Source organism: Salvelinus sp. IW2-2015, linkage group LG18 (assembly GCF_002910315.2).
Source record: "Salvelinus sp. IW2-2015 linkage group LG18, ASM291031v2, whole genome shotgun sequence".
NCBI lineage: Eukaryota > Metazoa > Chordata > Actinopteri > Salmoniformes > Salmonidae > Salvelinus > Salvelinus sp. IW2-2015.
The window spans coordinates 47754170-47776651 of record NC_036858.1 but is presented as its reverse complement, the minus strand read 5'-3'; the positions used below and the strand labels follow the sequence as shown (position 1 = coordinate 47776651).

General features: G+C 40.5%; 1 protein-coding gene across 6 annotated transcripts in view; it reads left to right on the top strand.

Annotated features, from left to right (window-relative positions):
- Nucleotides 1-3778: 3778 nt before the first annotated feature.
- zmiz1a (zinc finger, MIZ-type containing 1a) overlaps nt 3779-22482 on the top strand; it is a 213517-nt gene continuing 194813 nt past the window's right edge. For 4 of the 6 annotated variants that reach the window (XM_024007207.3, XM_024007209.3, XM_070448556.1 and 1 more), the window contains exon 1: nt 3779-4050. The gene's annotated coding sequence lies outside the window, so the exon portion shown is untranslated. The remainder of the gene's footprint in view (nt 4051-22482) is intronic. The other 2 variants (XM_024007210.3, XM_024007208.3) reach the window with 1 other exon arrangement.

The following is a 22482-nucleotide window of genomic DNA, read 5'->3' as shown; positions in this document are numbered from 1 at the left end:
TCTCTCTGTCCCCCTCCCTTTCTCTCTCCCTCTTTCTATCCACCCACCTCTCCCCTCTATCTCGCTCTCTCTCTCCTCTCTCCCTCTTTTCCCCTCTCTATCCCTTCTCTCTCCCTCTTCTATAACGAACACAATCTCCTTCTAAGAAATGCCCCCCGTAATAAAAATGACTGACTGCCGGTCGGAGCTGGTGATGTCAGCCTCCACATTTATCCCTGCCAGCCTGTGTGGAGAGGAGTGCTGTCCTGTGTGTGTGTGTTTCCTGTCCCGACTAGGAGACAGGGTGTCCTTGAGACATTCTGCTCTGTGACAACCAGGCCCGGGTGGAGTGAAGCCCCCATGATATTTCTGCCTGGGTGGGGTTGACCCCCAGTCTCCAGCTCCCAGCCCCCCATAACATTACTGTCACTAGCACTGAAGGAGGGAAGCTAATGATGGCTGTTGGTCAGTATGTGTGTCCATATGGCAGAGGAGAGTATTAATCAAAAATATTTCTGAACCTGGATTTGTATAATATTTGTATAATATTTAAAATTACAACTACATCTAAATCAACCAAAAAGCCATCCAAATAGGGTCCTAACACTCTTTATAGTCTTTGTTTTGTACTCTCCCGAGAGGTCTTAGCCCTGCTCTCTCTTCTCTCTCTTCCTGCTCTCACCCTTTACAGCCCACCAGGGGGACTACTTTTCAACATGTGTGTGTGTGTGTGTGTGTGTGTGTGTCAAACCCTGTCGTGTAATGCGAAGGGGGAGAATTTAAACCTGAAGTACCGTTTAAATCAATCACCAACTCTAGAGGAACTGCCTATTGGAGCACATTCTGCTGTTGTAGTTCTTCACTATCTGAGTCATTGATAATATCCGAGAAAAAATACCTTTGATTTATACAAAGTAGTAACTTTAAAAGGTTATCAAATAAAAACAAGTGATTATTTTTAAGCTAGACTAATATAATTTACATTATTATAATACCATTATTGGAACGATATGTATTATCTGATATTATTGTAACGATATGCGCTGAGATTTGGGAAGCAAGTTCAGGGAGTGAGTGTTTTAATAAATAAACTCAACATAATACAAAACAAGAAACACGAACAACGCACAGACATGACACTGGAACAGAAACAATGACGTCTGGGGAAGGAACCAAAGGGAGTGACATATATAGGACAGGTAATCAAGGAGTTGATGGAGTCCAGGTGAGTCTGATGATGCGCAGGTGCACGTAACGATGGTGACAGGTGTGCGCCATAACGAGCAGCCTGGTGACCTAGAGACCGGAGAGACACGTGACAATTATTTATGTAACATTCACACTCAACCACATTCTTAAAAATAAAGGTGCAAGTTAGAACCAAATAAGGTTGTTGAGAGCGATGCCATTGAAGAACCATACAAAAATCCAAACTCAGAAATGTTTCGGCCCTCCGGGAACAGAGTTGAATATCCTAACTGTAACCCGAACCTCTAACCTCTAACCTTACCATAACCATAACCCTAACCTTACCTTAACCATTTAACATTTCAGCTTCAATGGGGTAGGGATGTCCCAATGTTCCTGATCACATGGACCAGATTCCTGCTGTAGTGTTTTAAGATAATACAATACATATTTCATAAGGCCTTCATTTGAGGGCCTAGTTTTACCCGAATACAGTGACCTAAAACTCATAGTTTATAGGCCACATCAAGCCTGCAAGTCACATTGTGATGGCTTGCAATGTGATTTGTAATTCCTATTGAAATCCAGCCAAAGTGGGGATATACAACATTTAAAAAATGTATTCACCCACAACCTGCATTGGGAAGAGTAAGATATGACACTACCTTGAACAGCTGAACTTGAACAACCATTTCAGTAATGGGTGAATAAGTCAAAGTAACATATTGGAATAGTTTAGAAACATTTATGTTATTTATATTTGAGTAGCATCGGATTAATTCATCAAAAACATAGATATTGAAACAAACAATTTAAAAAATCTTCCTGCAAAGGAGCAAGCTGGGAATGACTATGATGGGCATGGTTTTGATTCAACTCTGGTTATTAACACCGACATTGGAGTTATTTTACACCACTGAGTGTTAATTTCACTCTTTACAGTGTTAATTTAACTCTTGAATCAACACTAGAAATGTTACACTGAAAAATAAACAGTAGTTAACACTGGCTTCCATTCCATACACTGAAGGCTCCCATACATTTCAAGAACCATTTAGAATTCTGAAGAACCGTAGATGCCAAGTCAAGAACCCACACTTAACTGTAAGGTTCTTTATTGGGCAATAGTTCTCCAAGGAAATTTAGAGCTGAGGAAGAACCATGTAAGAATCTTTATTTTTTTACTTGCAAGGTCTTATTACATTACTCATTATATAATATTGCATGACTATTAACTTAAAATGTACTGACTGCTTGTATAACAAATAATTAAGCACTACCTGGAAGTCCAATGCTGCAACACTGCATGACTTGTGGAGAAAGAGAGAGAAGAAAAGAGGGGCAGAGACATGCAGGGAGAGAGAGAGAGAGGGAGGGAGGGAGGAAGAGAAACAAGCACAGCATGAGAAGTGAGTGATTCTATCTGATGCACTGTTCCAGCTTCGGCACTGCTCGGCCCTCCCTCCGGGCAGTTCAGCTGTGCTTCACTAGCTGAGAAGAGTCTGCCTGCTCTCTCTCTCTCTCTCTCTCTCTCTCTCTCTCTGTGTGTGTGTGTGAGTGCGCGTGCGTGCGTTTGCGCGCATATCTGCATTCGTTCGTGTGTGTGCGCGCGCGTGTGTGTCGGGGGAGACGTTGTTCGGTCGTCACTAGTTACCACAGCCACAAAGTCATAAACCCCGCCTATTTCTATATTTTATCTTCTTAGAATGTGATTTTAAACCTAACCATAACCTTAACCAGCGGCTAACCTTATGCGTAATCTTAACCTGAAATGAAGACCAAAAATATAATTTTAGTTTTTATGAATTTTTACGATCTAGGCCGGGCCTAGCTAATTTTGACTTTGTGAATGTGGTAACTAGTGGATACCACATTGTTCCTTGACGTCACCGATCAGCCAAGCCTACTGCTGTAGCCGCTGCTGCTCACTGCTCGACTCTCAAACATGTCTTTGTTATTCTGTAGCTTCCATTGGAGACCGGAGATTCGCAAAATACGGAACCTGATACTTCCCGAAGCACTGCATGGTGCTCTGGCTCTCTGTAGCCTACTGAGAGCGCATATGACATGTAAAAGATAGGCTATCAACCATGTTGTTATTCAGAGATGACGACGATGATGAGGAGGTGTAAGAAAATAATAGCCTAATCATAACAACAATCATTTGTTTATTTAATGAATATGACACTAGCCCAATTTATTATATTAGCCTATTATTTCAATTAGGCTATGGTTATAATGATTATTATTATGAGTATTGTGAATAGTGTTTTATTATTATTATTATTACAAAGGCATAGGCTATTTGTAGTGATTTGTGTATTAGCAGCGTTATTAGCCTTCTATTCGTTATTATTATTATTTATATAATTAATATTAGTCCTAATATACATCTATTAAATTGTAAAAATGGTTTAAAAACGTTTTTTAGTGATATGATTTCAACAGCTTAGAAGTATTTAAATAATGTATTCAGATGGTTTAACATGCATCACCAAACACATCACCTCCACTAAAAATCGAAATTCAAACGCTGTCGGTGGTCGAATGATTTCACTCCCGTCCGTTCAGAGGTTTATAGCCTTCTGTATGGTCGGTCTGTCACTCCTGGAGTATTCCTAAATCGCTCCCACCACTTGAATCTGGGACACATTTTGTCAGCAGCCCCGAAGCATGGCTCCCTCTGTGGTAACTGAACAGCCAGTGTAATTTGACACTTCAACTTGCTGTGGCTCTGTACGGTAGTTGATTCAGTCACTCACACACACCAACGGTACAGTGGGCGCTATTTTCTTGTATTTTAAAGTGAAAAGGAACGCAGTATACACGAGATTCGGGAAAACAAAGTGGATTTCTTCTTCTAGCCGAGGTTCCAAGCTAAAAGTAAGTTCCGTTCCTTGGTTGTTTCCGTATCGTAGGCTATTCTATCACACCTTGCCGTGGGTTGGTTGCACAGAGAGACAGGATTTTGTGTGTGGTCATTACTGCCTTGGATGGGTTCGCTTCTCGCTGCCCAGACTCAACCCCAGCGCTAACAATAGACTGACCTCCTAGAAGCCAGAGAATCAGAACAGAACTAGCCGTTATATTTAGCCTAAACTGGATAGCGGATTTTGCTTTTGTGCCGGAGTCTGCCTAGGAATAAATCCGTCTAGCTAGATCTGGTCCGTGCATGCGTTTAGCCTACATTGAGCAATGTCCTATCCTCAAGTCACTTTAACATAGTGTGAGACGAGGTAGCCTAGCTAGCTACGAGATACGGAGGTGCATGCTCGTCTGTAGAGATATGATGGGTGCATGATTTCACATTGGTGTATGTGCATGTTTATGGGTTTGTAAAATAGGCTCCATATGCTCGAGAAGGCTGTTTGATTGTTGGTAAACAATTTACGTTAATCAGCTCGCTGAGCAGATGGGAATGTTAATCTTGGAATGTACGGGTATGTCAATAGTTCATTGAGCAAAAAAAGGCTGGACTGAGTTGACTGCTTTCTAATAGCCTACCTGTTGTAATAATAGCATATCACAAAGACTTGCCGTTAGCTGTATTGGCATGTTCTTAAAGTGTTCAAATGAAGGCCTATGTATCTCCCGCTCGCAATATGTATTCTAACTATTCTTTGTAGCCTATCCGTGCCCCGCATAGGTTATTATGTCACTGTTAAAATAACCTTTCTATCTTGCATTATATTTGTTCTATCAGACATGCACAAATGTGCCATTTGTTGTGGAAGGCTGATTCATTTCAACAACCTTCCCGACTGCGCTATTATACGGCCAAAAGTGGAGCTGAGAGACAAGAGTTTAGCTCTTATGGTTGGGCCGCTGTGTGTGCAGCGGGCGGCGTAGTCTCTGGCGAGCCCTCCCTGATAAATTCCTCCGTCTGGATGTGAGGCCAGCCGGGGCAGCGGCGGGCGGGCCTCCCGGTGGGTGGGAGGGAGAAGAGGAGGGAGCAGCACTGGCTTCTCTTTCATTGCTCTCTCCACTCGGACCATGAGGGGGGAGAGAGAGAGCAGCCAAGTCACAGCGGAAAACCCTGTAGACTGCACTGAACGAACGGGAGGAGAGGGAGGGAGAGAATACCCCTTTCCTCTCTCGTTAGTGAAGCTGGGGAGTTGGAGGAAACACTAGTTGGAGCGGCTGCGTTAGTTCAGAGGGAAAGTATGGATGTGTGATTTCACTTCAGATGTCAAATCAAATGGTATTTGTCACATCTCTACACAACAGGTGTAGTAGACCTTACCGTGAAATGCTTACTTATAAGCCCTTAACCAACAATACAGTTCAATAAATAGTTAAGAAAATATTTACTAAATAAACTAAAGTAAATGTATAAAAATGTAAAGGGGCATGGTTAAGTAATCAGATTGATCCCACTTCAGTGAAACTCATACTCCTACAGGGCTATTGGGTATTATAGAATCCCTGCACATGAATGGTTTGCGTTTATGTTATGATATAGGTCATGTAATGTACAATAATCACAGTTGCAATATGAAAATATGTACCATGCTGTCACTGTCCTGAACAAAAGTGGAATGTTTTAGGTTTATAATTGATTAATAGATGCAGCGTGTAACAATGTGTTAATAACATGCATTAGTTACAGATTACAGTTAACAACACTTCTAAAGTGGAAGTAAAGCCTCACACCACACACCCCCTATCTCACTGGTCAGTCGAGTTAACAGGTGACAGTTGTATGAGAGAAGCTCATCCATCCAACCTTTTCATCTATCAGCAGTCATGAAGGAAAACAGACGAGGAATGAAAGCCAATCAATACAGTTGGAACTCAATGCTGTGTTTATGGGCTGTCTGTGTGGGTGAGTGGATAAGTGGAGAAAATGAGACAATGAAAGGAAACAAGGAAATGAACCATATGCATGTTGGAACTAGGCATGTATGTGTATTATGATTCTGTTGCTCCTCACTCAGAAATCAGTAGTCTCACCCACAGCCTCAGTACTCAGGAAATGTATACTAGAGCTATTTATCGTTATTGCATCAATTCTGGCAATTTATCGCAATATGGATTTTTGTCAATATCGTCCAGCTCTAATGTATGTAAACTGCTGTTGCTCCTCACTCAATCATAAATCCGTAGTAGTTCCATGCTTCTTCCTCTTCTATCTATTCAAATTCCCCACCCACAGCCTCAGAGCCTAGAGCTGAGAATGTAGAACCTGCACTACACTATTCACTGCAATGACAGCTTGACTTTTCACCTTACAGTTAGTATTCTATTGTGGAGTATTATGAAATTGTTGGCTGGCGTTCAATCAGACTCACTAGACATGGATTCTCTGTCTGCTTGTGTCTTGCCGTCGGCCCATATACCACCCACTCCCCTCGCATCCGTCTGTCTGTCCCATAGCAGAAGACAACCTTTGTTTCTGTCTGTCAGATTCTCTCTGTTTTGTTGAACATATCATAGTTGTTTTTAAAATGCTTCAATTTGCCTTTTGGATATTCTAGAAATGTACAACAGGGAAAATATCTCCAAGTAGGGAAATATGTCAAAGAAAATGCTTCCCCCACAGACCACATTATCAGTGCTTCATATTAGGGAAATCTAAACTGCATAGAGGTTTACGTCATTTGTACATATTACTTCATATCTAAAGTGTTCCATTATAATTTGACTGCATCAGACTCACTCAGTGTTCACTCCATTTAATGTATTATCTCTCTCCAAAGGTTATTGATTCATTTGACTGCATAATAGTCTCCTGGTCGTAATTCCATTTGATTTGAACTGTTTGTGCAGCATTAGCTGTAGTTGCGTATTTTCTGGAACTCGACTTGCTGTTGCAAAAAAGATCAGCTGCTGCTCAGTCACTCCATGGCTCCGCTGCTGGTTGTACACAAGAGTTAGAACAAACATAGTTATTTGTCTGTTGTAACAGTAATGTTAGGCTATTGCAAACATAAGAACGACACAAACAGGTTGTCTAGCAATTTCATGTTATTTCTTCTGGAAGGGTGTTACATGAAGCTATTTAGGCAAGCTAATAGCCTACACAGCATATCAAACAAGCAAGAAACAGACAGGCAGTCAATAGCGTTTTTTTAATGTCATTTTTTCATCATCATTGCAACATTGTCTAAACAGGAGGCAGACTGCTGGCTAAATGGGAGCATAACTATAAAGATTACAGAAGCCTTCATATATATTTTTGGAACGTTCTTTCAAATTGCAGCTGTCCAGTAATATGAGGTAGAGAGAGAGGCTACATCATCATATCGATCAAATTGGTTTGGTACTTGGTATTTTATTAGGATCCCCATTGGCTGTTGCAAAAGCAGCAGCTACTCTTCCTGGGGTCCAGAGGGTTCAGACGATTCACACACCTGTGAGTGCTGCCCGCCTGCTGCCCTGGGAGGCCTATCTATCATTTACCTCTGCCAATCAGCCTCAGACCAGTCTTCTAGGGGGAAGGTCAACCGGTACCACCCACTCGTTTAATAAGAGCCTTTACTACAGTAAGTTATTAGAACAGCTAATAACTTCAGTCTCTAAAAGTGCCTTACCGTGAGAGAGGCAGAGTGAGCGAGAGAGAGAGAGAGTGGTAGATACAGAGAGGTAGAGAAACTGTATGTGTGAGTGAGTGAAGAGAGAAGCAGAAACAGAGAAAGTGAATGTGAGTGAGCAGAGAGAGATGGGAAATAGAGAACTCACTGGCCTTACCCTGTCACTGGCTTATGCATGTTTGATTTGACGTTCGTTGTTTCTTTGAGTAACGAGTGCAGGGAAGGGAATGTCACAATGGCCACGTCCTGTTCAGTTCCATTCTGTAGTGACTGTCTGAACAGTGCTGGAGCAGGGGTCCTTGAATCAGAAATGACACCTGGCTAGGAGGCTACACAGAAACAATATGAGAGTTCAAGGAGAACAAGGACGAGGAGAACAAAATGTTCCCTACGACCGTCCGTCTGTCTGTCCATCCACCATGACTACCTGTTTCACTGCTTGACTGACTGGTTGACTGGCTGGCTGGCTGCCTGCACTCAAGATTTCTCACCATCGGAGGCAATTACCTTCACATTTTTACTGCTGATGAAATCTTCCCTCACTGGCAGTGAAGTGTGTGTGATCAGAGAGAGGGAGAGAGGGATTGTGTGTGTTTTGTTAGTCTGAGCAATGTGCGTGTGTGTATGTTTGTCTTGTAAATCCTGTTCAAACCAGACAAATGCATTGTCCTCATCTTCAGAATGTGTTGTTTTCTTGTGAGTACAGTACAGTAGGCCTGTGTCCCACATGCACCCTTTTCCCCATATAATGCACTACTTTTGTGCACGGCTTTGGTCAAAAGTAGTGCACTATATAGAGAATAGGGTGCCATTTGTGACGCAGCCTAGCTCATTAGTCTCTTCTCTGTCTCCATGCTGGGTTGGTGAGTTCAGTGTGTCAGCTTTCCTTTCTGTGAGCTGTCAGGGTCATGTGGCGCTCATTTGATAATATAAACTGGGTGGTTTGAGCCCTGAATGCTGATTGGCTGACAGCCATGGTATATCAGACCGTATACCACGGGTATGACAAAACATTTATTTTTCTGCTCTAATTACATTGGTAACTAGTTTATAATAGCAATAAGGCACCTCGGGGGTTTGTGATATATGGCCAATATACCACGGCTAAGGGCTGTAACCAGGCACTCCACGTTGCATTGTGCATAAGAACAGCCCTTAGCCGTGGTAAATTGGCCATATACCACACCTCCTCGAGCATTATTGCTTAAATATAGCCTCCCTGATTGTATGCAAGTGTACTACAGCCTCTGCAAAGCCTCTGTACTCAAATGTATTAGTATAAGTGTGTGTGTGTGTGTGTGTGTGTGTGTGTGTGTGTGTGTGTGTGTGTGTGTGTGTGTGTGGAAGATGGAGAGTTATGGTTTATAGACTGTATGAAGGCGGTAGAATCACATCCAACATGCCCTCTAGGGATACATACTGTACTTGTTCTCTGACATAGACATTTGCATAGACATTTGTACACAGAGCGAATGTCAAACGTTAGAAGATATTTGGGTGTTGTGTAATAGAGAAAAGAAGACTTCCTTAATTACATTCATATTATTCTAAATGAATGTCAAAGGAAATCATCAATTACAAAATATGTCATACTAGCATTTGTGAATGACGGACCCTATTCAATCAAAACTGCTATGCATGCAGTATCCACATTTCCTGAGTAAGGAATATTCAGGCAGTAATAGGCGAGGCGAGTTCGTTACACTAATATACAGATGAGTTTCTGTTTTTGTTGCACACTGTAAACATTGTTTAGTTGTTTGCCCACATGTCCCAAGATCAAATTGGCATGCCACTGCAAAACCCACTTCCCAGGACAGCTCTGTCTCTCCCTGTCTGCCTGCCTTCTCACAACAACTCAGCCAGCAGAGAGAGTGTCCTTTGGAGAGAGAGAGAGTTTTTGACTGTGACGTGTTTGTGCTCTCTGTGTGCGCTCTCTGTGTGCATTAGTGTGTGTGTGACACCTTCCCCTCATTGTGACTCTGGCAGTGTGAGGCAGGCTGTTTCCCTGTGTGTGTGTGTGTGTGTGTGTGTGTGTGTGTGTGGCAGTTTCCCAGGGTTCTAAGCCCTGCCGGTCCTTTCATACCCCTGCTGCCTGGGCAGCTCAGATAAAGAGACATATTAAAACCTCCCTCGCTGTGGAGAGAGAGAGCGAGAGAAAGAGACAGAGGGAGAGAGAGAGTGGGAGATGAGAGCAAAAGAGAGGGCAGGAGGAAAAGCGTATTTGTCTCATCCCATGACAGCTGTTGTGTACATGTCTAATTAAAATAGTTGAATCACTTCAGTGATTCAGTGAAATCATATCACTCAAAAATACTGTTTAACTAAACTACAGAAATAAAACTATATTGAAAATGTATTTTTAATACTTAGTCTTTAATCAATTACCAGTTACCATATCTGCAATCAATCTCCCCGGTTTATCAGCAAATCGATGTGTTTCACCAGATACAGTATTATGTTCCTCTCTCCCATGCAGTAGTAGAATGGCTGTTGTTCCTAGAAGACAGAAGCCATTGTTGAACTGATCGTTTATCATTTCAGTAATGGGAGCAGACTAATCATGTGTGTGTGTGCGTGTATTCTGGAGACTAGCGAGGATCCACTGCGTGGTGCTTGCCAGGGCCCAGCCTCCAAAACAATGTTTGTCATTGTCTCCCCATGCCATCTGTTGAAAAACAACGGCACTCTCTCAAAATGAAATAAAGATGCTCAAATCCCTGTTTCTCAGGAACATATGTGTATAAACCAAGAACAACAAAAGGCTATAGGAAGCAAGGCAGATGACTTCAAATTTAGCAGAATTTGGAATTGTCAGGGCAGCGAGCTCTAGAGTCAGTTGGTTTGGGAACACTTTCTATGAAGTACAAACGTATAATCAGGGGCGCAACTTTTACTGGGGACGGGGCGGACATGTCCCTCCCACATTTTGAAATTGCATTTTTGTCCCCCCCAGTTTTATCATTGGAATGTGATACAAAACGAGGAAACGGGGTGCTTTAGGACCATGCGGACGTCTCTGAGAAGTCGGGTAGACTGTTTGGAGTGTTTATCCTGCTGGATTAAATAAAATAAAAAATTAAATGTCTAAAACCATAGTGGCGCCCCTGCATATAATACTTCATAACATCCTTTATATCCTTATCCTTTACATCCTTTATAATACACATAAAATGTAATGTTATTTCCCTCACAACTGTTAGGAGTTTCACCTTTCTGCTTCCTAATAGATGAGGAAAGGAAAAGCTGATCCCAGATCTGTGCATAGTGTGCTGGGTGGGATTGTAAAGAGCAGACACGGACAGGGATTAGGCCTAAGAATTAGGGCTTGCCTGTCTGTGTACTGTACGCACACACCTCTCTGGATGTCATGTTGGAAGTACATGTCTTCCTGATATATCTTATCAATATAATTGTATATCATGAGAGGAGTGTGTCTGTGTGTGTTTGTATGCGACATAGCGTCAGAGTGTGGTGGTGGTGGTGGGGGGTGGGGGTGGGGGGTGCCTTCCTGTCTTTATTTTCTCTGGAATTCCTTTGTTTTTGGAAGTCCGGAACGGAACAGGAGAAACTGAATCTGCGTGTTGCCTCGGGGCATGTTCTCCTTGAAAAGACACACACCGCCGCAAATAGGTTTGTGTGGCTGATGTTTTCAAAGCCAGGAACAGCCAAGGTGCTTTTCTCCTCTCAGCATATAACAGTTCAGCAGGCAACAAAACAGATACTGCTACTTCTGCAAAAATATTTTCAAAGGATCCTATTAGCGCTAGCTATTCTGCCTTTAGGCCGCTAGTTTACTAAAGGTTTAACCCTCGCACACTCATGTTGAAGCTGTCCTCAATACCTTAAAGTTAGACTTTGTCAATTAAAAGGTTAACTCTCAACCCCAATTTCAGCCTTTGCCCAAACCCTTCAAATAAAATAAAAAATGCATTCAGGTGAGAAGTTGTAGGTGGGGCATTTTCTCATAAATATTCATTTTGGGGGAGGGTAAACATAGTTGTACCTGATCCCAACACTTTCTTACTAAAGAATACTTACCAGAAGTCTATGGAAGTCTACGAGTGATTTAATTAAATCTTAAATTGTAATGGGCAAAAGATAAATCAATGTCTTGTTTGCAATATCATGTTTCCTTTTCCTAAGTGGGTATGCATTTTTTGTGACAAAATTCAAATTCAAAGTAATATATTAAATTATAATGTTCATGAGGAAGCATGAAGCCTGCCAATTTGAAAAATAAATAAAAAAACGGTGTTTAATATTTAATTTCCAGTAGTGCTGAGCGATTAACCGACATTTCGGTTATTTTTCATTTTTTAAATAACTAATTGACAGAGGTTGGTTCAATTATTTGAATTCCTTTTTGTTTGTTTTTACCTGTGAGCTCGATGTGGAGTTTCTGTAGAGATAAATCAGATCAAGTCTGAACTGTGCGATGTAGTAGGGAGTTGTAGTTTCCAACAGCCCAATATTCTACATTGTTTAGCGCAGAGAACATGTTAAGTTTTTACCACAATAACCATAATCCATTGCGCGCCCGCTTAAACTGTCCGTTGTGTGGTGAAAGACAGAAAGATTGAGAAAAGAGAGAATGTGCGATACAGAGAGATAGAAAGCAGTTGCTTTACGAGCCTGAAAATGATCTAAGTGATAGTTGGTATTTAGCAGTCAGAAAAGTTTGCCGTGTTTACTTTGAAGAACTACTAAAATAGTGATTTTTGTCAGACAGCATAGGCAGCAGCTCTATATGAGACGATGACTTGGAATTAAATAATAGTCATCAAGTAAAACAAATATTTGATTAAAGTAAAGTAATAATAAATGGTTAATAAGCAGTACCACCATGGGACTTGTATGAATTGTTTTATTCTGTGTTGCTACAGCATTCAACCCACATAATGCATAACACATTTAATATCTAAAACAATTATCAAAACCGAAAAACCTTGATTATTTTTTAATAATCGAATCGAATCCAAACCGACCTCAAAAAGCACTAATCTCTCAGCACTAATTTCCATGGTACTATTCAGTACAACACTGATACGTAAAAACATGTACATGGTTAAATGACAAATAATTTCTCATGTTTGCCATTTTCTTTCCTTGTTGTAACAGCATGAATTGTGACAAAAATAAAAAATAATTATACTTTTCCATGTGGTTTAAGACAAAATTCAAATGATTAATCAAATTTGATAAATCAATCACAATGCTTCATTTTGCTGTATCGTTTCCTGATTTCTCCTTTGGGCTTTCATTTTTGATGTGTGTTAGACCTATCAATCAAACACGGTGGGCAGGGTTTTGGTAACGTGAGGCGGAAGAGGTTGCCTTGATCAGAGAGGAAGAGGCGAAGATGTACTATACACTAGAGGTCGACCGATTATGATTTTTCAACGCCGATACTGATACCGATTATTGGAGGACCAAAAAAAGCCGATACCGATTAATCGGACGATTTAATTTTTWAAAATTTGTAATAATGACAATTACAACAATAGTGAATGAACACTTTTCTTTTACCTTAATATAATACATCAATAAAATCAATTTAGCCTCAAATAAATAATGAAACATGTTCAATTTGGTTTAAATAATGCAAAAACAAAGTGTTGGAGAAGAAAGTAAAAGTGCAATATGTGCTAACGTTTAAGTTCCTTGCTCAGAACATGAGAACATGGTGGTGGTGGTTCCTTATAACATGAGTCTTCAATATTCCCAGTTAAGAAGTTTTAGGTTGTAGTTATTATAGGAATTATAGGACTATTTCTCTCTATACCATTTGTATTTCATATACCTTTGACTATTGGATGTTCTTATAGGCACTTTAGTATTGCCAGTGTAACAGTATAGCTTCCGTCTCGAACCAGGAACACATCGACAACAGCCACCCTCAAAGCATCGTTACCCATCGCTCCACAAAAGCCGCGGCCCTTGCAGAGCAAGGGTACGTTAGCTAGCTGGCTAGCTGGCTATGGTGAGAGGCAAGTCAACAGGTTTTAAGAGAAATTAAATGGACATCTACTAAAATCATTCTGGTCTAACATAAAATAATATATATATGTATATATACACTACCGTTCAAAAGATCACTTAGAAATCTCCTTGTTTTTGAAAGAAAATCACATTTTTTGTCCATTAAAATAACATAAAATTGATCAGAAATACAGTGTAGACATTGTTAATGTTGTAAATTACTATTGTAGTTGGAAACTACAGATTGTTTTATGGAATATCTACAAAGGTGTACAGAGGCCCATTATCAGCAACCATCACTCCTGTGTTCCTATGGCACGTTCTTTTAGCTAATCTAAGTTGATCATTTTAAAAGGCTAATTTATCATTAGAAAACCATTTTGCAATTATGTTAGCACAGCTGAAAACTGTTGTCCTGATTTAAAGAAGAAATAAAACTGTCCTTCTTTAGACTAGTTGAGTATCTGGAGCATCAGCATTTGTGGGTTTGATTACAGGCTCAAAATGGCCAGAAAAATATAACTTTCTTCTGAAACTAGTCAGTCTATTCTTGTTCTGAGAAATTATGCAAGAAATTGCCAAGAAACTGAAGATCTCGTGCAACACTGTGTACTACTCCCTTCACAGAACAGAGCAAACTGGCCCTAACCAGAACAGAAAGAGGAGTGGGAGGCCCCGGTGCACAACTGAGCAAGAGGACAAGTACATTAGAGTTTCTAGTTTGAGAAACAGATGCCTCACAAGTCCTCAACTGGAAGCTTTATTAAATAGTACCCGCAAAACACCAGTCTCAACGTCAACAGTGAAGAGGCGACTCCAGGATGCTGGCCTTCTAGGCAGAGTTGCAAAGAAAAAGCCATATCGCAGACTGGCCAATAAAAAGAAAATATTAAGATTTGCAAAAGAACAGACACTGGACAGAGGATGTGTTCCAGTGCACTAATGTGCACTAATGTCCATATTGCATATGGAGGTCCTGGGCTGGCGTGGTTACACGTGGCCTGTATTTGTGAGGCCGGTTGGATGTACTGCCAAATTCTCTAAAATGACGGAGGCGGCTTATGGTAGAGAAATTAACATTTAATTGTCTGGCAACAGCTATGTTGGACATTGCTGCAGTCAGCATGCCAATTGCACACTCCCTCAACAATTGAGACATCTGGGGCATTGTGTTGTGTGACCAAATTTTAGAGTGGCCTTTTAATTGTTCCCAGCACAATGTACACCTGTGTTATGATCATGCTGTTTAGTCAGCTTTTTGATATGCCACACCTGTCAGATGGATGGATTATCGTGGCAATAGAGGAATGCTCACTAATAGGGAGTTAAATAAATTTGTGCACAAAATTTGAGAGAAATACACTTTTGTTGCGTTTATATTTTTGTTCAGTATATACAGTGCCTTCGGAAAGTATTCAGACACCTTGACTTTTTCAAAATGTTGTTACGTTAAAGCCTTATTCTAAAATGTATTAAATTGTTTTTTTCCCTCATCAATTCACACACAATACTGTAACGGTTTCTCTCCTCCTCTTCGTCTGAAGAGGAGGAGTAGGGATCGGACCAAAACGCAGCGTTGTATGAAGACATAATGAAGATTTATTAAAGCAAAGACGAACACGAAAAAACACTTGGAAAATTACAAAACAACAAAACGACGTAGACAGACCTGAACATGTGAACTTACAATAAAACACGAAGAACGCACAAACAGGAACAGACTAACCAAAAGAACGAAAACGAAACAGTCCCGTGTGGTGCCACAGACACAGGAACAATCACCCACAAACAAACAGTGTGAACAACCTACCTTAATATGGTTCTCAATCAGAGGAAACGTAAAACACCTGTCCCTGATTGAGAACCATATCAGGCTAATAGACAATGAACCTAAACATAGAAACACATAACATAGAATGCCCACCCCAACTCACGCCCTGACCATACTAAACAAATACAAAAACAAAGGAAAACAGGTCAGGAACGTGACAAATACCCCATAATGACAAGGCAAAAACAGGTTTTTAGAAATGTTTGATAATTTATTAAACATAAAAAATCGGAAATATCACATTTACATAAGTATTCAGACCCTTTACTAAGTACTTTGTTGAAGCACCTTTGGCAGTGATTACAGCATCAAGTCTTGGGTATGACGCTCCAAGCTTGGCACACTTGTATTTGGGGAGTTTCTCCCATTCGTCTCTGCAGATCCTCTCAAGCTCTGTCAGGTTGGATGGGGAGCGTGGCTGCACAGCTATTTTCAGGTCTCTCCAGAGATGTTCGATTGGGTTCAAGTCCGAGCTCTGGCTGAGCCACTCAAGGACATTCAGAGTCTTTTCCCGAAGCCACTCCTGCGTTGTCTTGGATGTGTGCTTAGGGTCGTTATCCTGTTGGAAGGTGAACCTTTGCCCCAGTCTGAGATCCTGAGCGCTCTGGAGCAGGTTTTCATCAAGTATCTCTCTGTACTTTGCTCTGTTCATCTTTGCCTCGATCCTGACTAGTCTCCCAGTCCCTGCCGCTGAAAAACATCCCACAGCGTGATGCTGCCACCACCATGCTTCAACGTAGGGATGGTGCCAGGTTTCCTCCAGACGTGACGCATGGCATTCAGGCCAAAGAGTTCAATCTTGGTTTCATCAGACCAGAGAATCTTGTTTCTCACGGTCCAAGCGGGCTGTCATGTGCCTTTTACTGAGGAGTGGCTTCTGTCTGGCCACTCTACCATAAAGGCCTGATTGTTGGAGTGCTGCAGAGATGGTTGTCCTTCTGAAAGATTCTCCCATCTCCACAGAGGAACTTTAGAGCTCTATCAGAGTGACCGTCAGGTTCTTGGTCACCTCCCTGACCAAGGCCCTTCTCCCCCGATTGCTCAGTTTGGCAGGGCGGCCAGCTCTAGGTTGAGTCCTGGCGGTTCCAAACTTCTTCCATTTAAGAGTGATGGAGGCCACTGTGTTCTTGGGGACCTTCAATGCTGCAGACATTTTTAGTACCCTTCCCCAGATCTGCGCCTCGACATAATCCTGTCTCGGAGCTCTGCGGACAATTCATTTGACCTCATGGCTTGGTTTTTGCTCTGACATGCACTGTGGGACTTATATAGACAGGTGTGTGCCTTTCCAAATCATGTCCAATCAATTGAATTACCACAGGTGGACTCCAATCAAGTTGTAGAAACATCTCAAGGATAATCAATGGAAACAGGATGCACCTGAGCTCAATTTCGAGTCTCATAGCAAAGGGTCTGAATACCATGTTTAGGTTTTTTAATTTTTAATACATTTGAAAACATTTCTAAAAACATATTTTCTCTTTGTCATTATGGGGAATTGTGTGCAGATTGCTGAGAATTTGTATTTATTTAGTCCATTTTAGAATAATGCTGTAACATAGCAAAATGTGGAAAAAGTCAAGGGGTCTGAATACTTTTCGAAGGCACTGTATATATACAGAAATAAGACATCCTGCTTATGTTGCCTATTTGAGTGTATGTTTAGTAGCCTACTGATTCCGTGAGCACCAAGCCTCACGCAACCACAACATGTTGGCTAAACAATTTCAGCTGTAATATGTTGTAATAAAGGCTTTACACTTTTTACATTAGAACAGCCTCTCTGGTATTACTTATAATTGATTTAGTGTTGTTTACACTCTTCCAAATTGTCAGAAATTGCATTCACAAATGAATGCAACTGTTTTTAGTCTTTGCTGTAATAAAGGCTTTACAAAATAACCCGTTACAACAGACTCTCTGGTAAGCTTATAATGTATTTAGTGTTGTTTACGTTGTTCCAAACAGCCAATCAATTGGTCGAAAGAGCATACCACTCTCGGTCGACCAAGATTGTTTTTGTCGGGGATAGCCCTGTTGAATATTAAGTTGTTTCATATCGACTACAAACATTTGAGTAATGCACAATTAACCACCACAAATCATTTTATTAAGGATGTACAGTGCCTTCTGAAAGTATTCATACCCCTTGACATATTCCACATTTTGTTGTTGTGTTACTGGCTTACACACATTACCCCATAATGTCAATGTGGAATTATGTTTTGGGAATTTATACAAATTAATTAAAAATGAAAAGCTGAAATGTCTTGAGTCAATAAGGGAGAGGATCGTTACCTGTCTGATGGTAGACAGCTTGGTCAGCAGTAGGCTTGGGCAGTATACCGTATCTACTTTTTATTTTACTGTATTTGTAGCTACTTTTTAAGTGAATACCTGCAGTCAACTTGTGCAATACTTTAGGAGATAAAGCAGATTGTGTTCTTCATTTCACCTGTCACATTATTTTATATTATGATGAAGTTTATCGTAGTTCGCCAGAACAGTTGAGCCAGTCACGTGTTTGTTTGTAAATAGCACAACGGGAGGAGCTGGTGAGACCATAGCATTCTATATCTATCGGTGAGTCTTGGTGTGCCGACTTTAATTCATTTGTAAAAATTCCCCCAAAATAATTCCACACTGACATTATGGGGTATTGTGTGTAAGCCAGTAACACAACAACAAAATGTGGAGTAAGTCATGGGGTATAAATACTTTCTGAGATGATGAAGTTACATGTAAATTCACTACTAAATGTTTGCCATCAGATATCTTATAAAGAGCTCTGGATGAGTTATGTGTACAGTTGCCATTTTTTCCCTGTGCTTCCTACTAGCGTTTATTTCCCTGTGCTTCCTCTGTCATTCTCCCCTCTATATTGAGGGAGTTGAATTAAGCTGGACCGGGGTGCACCGGGCTATGGCCCATGACGTGAATTGGCGGAAGCAGTGAGGGAGGAGCGCTCTGCATAAAATCTAACCGTAATCTGTGCCGCCAGGTCATATTGTCAACAAGACAGCATGTTTCATCATTAAGAAACACACAACATGCTTGAATTTAATCGGCTTTTTTTTGTTTTTTTTGACAACGATTATGGCCAATTACATTGCAATCCACGAGGAGACTGCGTAGCGAGTGCAGCACGCGAGTGCAGTATCAAAAGGGCCTTGTGACTGCAAGGAGCCAAGGTAAGTTTCTAGCTAGCATTAAACTTATCTTATAAAAAACAATCAATCACATAATCACTAACTACACATGGTTGATGATATTACTAGGTTAACTAGCTTGTCCTGCGTTGCATATAATCAATGCGGTGCCTGTTAATTTATCATCGAATCACAGTCTACTTCAACTTCGCCAAACAGGTGATGATTTAACAAAAGCACATTCGCGAAAAAAGCACAATCGTTGCACAAATGTACCTAACCCTAAACATCAATACCTTTCTTAAAATCAATGCACAGAAGTATATATTTTTAAACCTGCATAATTAGTTAAAATAAATTCATGTTAGCAGGCAATATTAACTCGGGAAATTGTGTCACTTCTCTTGCGTTCAGTGCAAGCAGAGTCAGGGTATATGGAGGAGTTTGGGCCACCTGGCTCGTTGGGAACTGTGTGACGACCATTTCTTCCTAACAAACACCGCAATTAATTTGCTATAATTGTACATAATTATGACATAACATTAAAGGTTGTGGAATGTAACAGCAATATTTAGACTTAGAGTTGCCACCCATTCGATAAAATACGGAACGGTTTCATAGTTCACTGAAAGAATAAACGTTTTGTTTTCGAAATTATAGTTTCTGGATTTGACCATATTAATGACCAAAGGCTCATATTTCTGTGTGTTTATTATATTATAATTAAGTCTATGATTTGATATTTGATAGAGCAGTCTGACTGAGCGGTGGTAGGCAACAGCAGGCTTGTAAGCATTCATTCAAACAGCACTTTACTGTGTTTGCCAGCAGCTCTTCGCAATGCTTGAGGCACAGCGCTGTTTATGACTTCAAGCCTATCAACTCCCGAGATTAGGCTGGCAATACTATAGTGCCTATAAGAACACCCAATAGTCAAAGTATGTGAAATACAAATGGTATAGAGAGAAATAGTCGACACGTCATCATTCCTATAATAACTACAACCTAAAACTTCTTAACTGGGAATATTGAAGACTCATGTTAAAAGGAACCACCAGCTTTCATATGTTCTCATGTTCTGAGCAAGGAATTTTAATTTTAATTTTAATTTAACCTTTATTTAACTAGGCACTTAAACGTTAGCTTTTTTACATGGCACATATTGCATATTTACTTTCTTCTCCAACACTGTGTTTTTGCATTATTTAAGCAAAATTTAACATGTTTCATTATTTATTTGAGACTACATTGATTTTATTTATGTATTATATTGAGTTAAAATAAATGTGTTCATTGTTCATTCAGTATTGTTGTAATTGTCATTATTACAAATATATATATAAAAATTGACCGATTAATCGGTATTGACTTTTTTTGGTCGTCCAATAATCGGTATCGGTATCGGCATTGAAAAATCATAATCTGTCGACCTCTATTTGAATTTGACTAATTTTACTTGGGAAGGTCAATAAAGTACATATTTGTGTTTTTACCAAGAGCGAACTTTGCATTTGAACACTCTGAATCCTGAATAATTACTCCACATTCTTCTCTTGACATACGTCACTGTTTTGAGCCGACTTTGCCGTGGACTTTGAACGGGGCACGCGGCTCATGCCCGGGATGCCGCCCGGTTTTCAATCTCCGCCCTCCCGGGCCAGCTTAATCGGATCCCCTCATTGTAATATCGCTGTATCCCTCAACTACAGGAATAGTTGGTTAAGAGAGCACACAAGGCCTGCATCCCAATTCTCCACCCTTCTCTTATGCTGTGTACTTTCAAACTCCTCATCATGGAAGTATGCAAGTTCACACTTCGGGATAAGGCAGGAGAATCGGGACAGAAATCAGCAACATGACAGTAACTTTGTAACATGTCCAACTAATTTGAGTAATGCCTTTGAGGAGAAAGGGTGCTCCACACACAGTCTGTTCAGTGTGTGACACAATGTGTCTTTGAGTTGCACAATCACTGTCAAGTAATGACTTGTCATGACTTGCAAACATTCAGTACACAGTAGTTACCTCTATGCTTCCAACCTCTGCCTCCTATCTATCCAGGTAGTAGAACTTAATAAGGGATACTTATTTGTAAATGTTCTACATGAGTTTATCGCTAAGTTTAGATGCCCTCCAGTGTTGTCCGCCACTACTCTCCCACAGCCACATCTGGAACTCCTAAACAGACAGACAGACACACAGACATGCTGACACAGAGAGACAGACAGAAAGAGAGACACACAGTGTGAGAGCTGGGCCCAAAAAACAAACAAAAGCGAAACAAAATGTTCTATTGTACATGTGACAGTGGAGGGAAGGGAACACAGGGAGCTACTAGTAGCTAGCAAGCTAATACGGCTAATTGGCTTTTAAATGTAGCTACCGGTAGGTAGGTTAGATAGCTAACTAGTAGTTAGCTGGCTATGAAGAGGCACTACTGGCTAACGTTACTGGCTAATGTTAGCTAGCTAGCCCACTGGCACTGGCTAGTTTGCTACCTTCACAACAAGACATCGTGGAACACCTTAAGGTATTTTGAAGGTTCATTGAAACAATTAGCTGTTTTACTAGCATGGTTATTTATTTTCTACCACAGACAGTCTTGACAATCTTAAACCACACAGAGTATTGAAAAGCATTGGCTATTTCCAATTGAGAATTATTTGTATTTTTGTCACAAATAGCAAACATGAGAAATGATTTGTCATTTAAGCGTTTACATTTGATTTTTTAAATGTGTCAGTGTTGTATTGGATAGTACCATGGAAATGAAATATCTTCACATACTTTGCTATTTCTATTTCAAGTTGGCACACAATATATTTTTTTAAATTTCATAAAAAATGTATACCCATTTAGGAAAAGGAATTGCAAACATGATATTGATTTATAATTTTTCATTTGCATTTCCAATTGAGTTTTGGCAGCTAAATGCTTCCATAGAAGTCCACTGGCACGTTATTATAATAAGATTATGTGCATTGCAAAGAAATACTGCTCTAGACAGTTAGCGCACAGTGGTAAGGCACTAAGTTCCAGTCATCTATGGTTGCTTGTGGGGTAAGTTTGAATCCCCCATGGGTTGGCCAAAAAAAWTTGAAATGTAGACTCACATTTATTGCAGTATTGTGTTGGGAAGAAAAATACAATCATCACCTAGAAAATTATAATTAGGTGCTCAATTCAACCTGCACTGCAGTATTTACGCAGTAGCTCTTTTTCCAATGGTCAAAATAATTCACAGATTGGTTTTGGGGACTGTATAAAAAACCTACAACTACTACCAGGGCGACCCCTCTCACAGGTATGCTCACAGGCAATGTTCCCTCTAAGCTGCACACGCAGCTCCCCGGGATTTCCACGCAGAAGAAATATCTTCTTGAGCAGAAAAGCACGAGATTAAACTTCACTAAACTTTCTAGAGTTTTCCATCTTAGTTAATTAACACTGTCAACGTTTCCCTTTACAGTGGGATTTATGATCGAATCAATGCAATATTAGCCACTTTTAATCCAACATACCGAAACAAAACGAACTATGCAAGATTTAGTTTGCAAAACGAACTATGCAAGAGATTTTGTTGTAGGCATTGGAGTAGGATTCTATTGCATTGACACTCACAACGTAGCCCGTACTCTACACAGACCTGTGCGCCATAACCAATCAGAGCTGCAGTAGGCCTCTATGCAAATAGACTATTGCCACATATGGATCTGTGCCATTCATTTGAACTGGACTGTGTTTGCAGCATGAGCGGTCGTAAGTAGATGCGCTTGATTTAAGATCAAAGGGAGAGCTACATGTAGCCACATGGGCACAT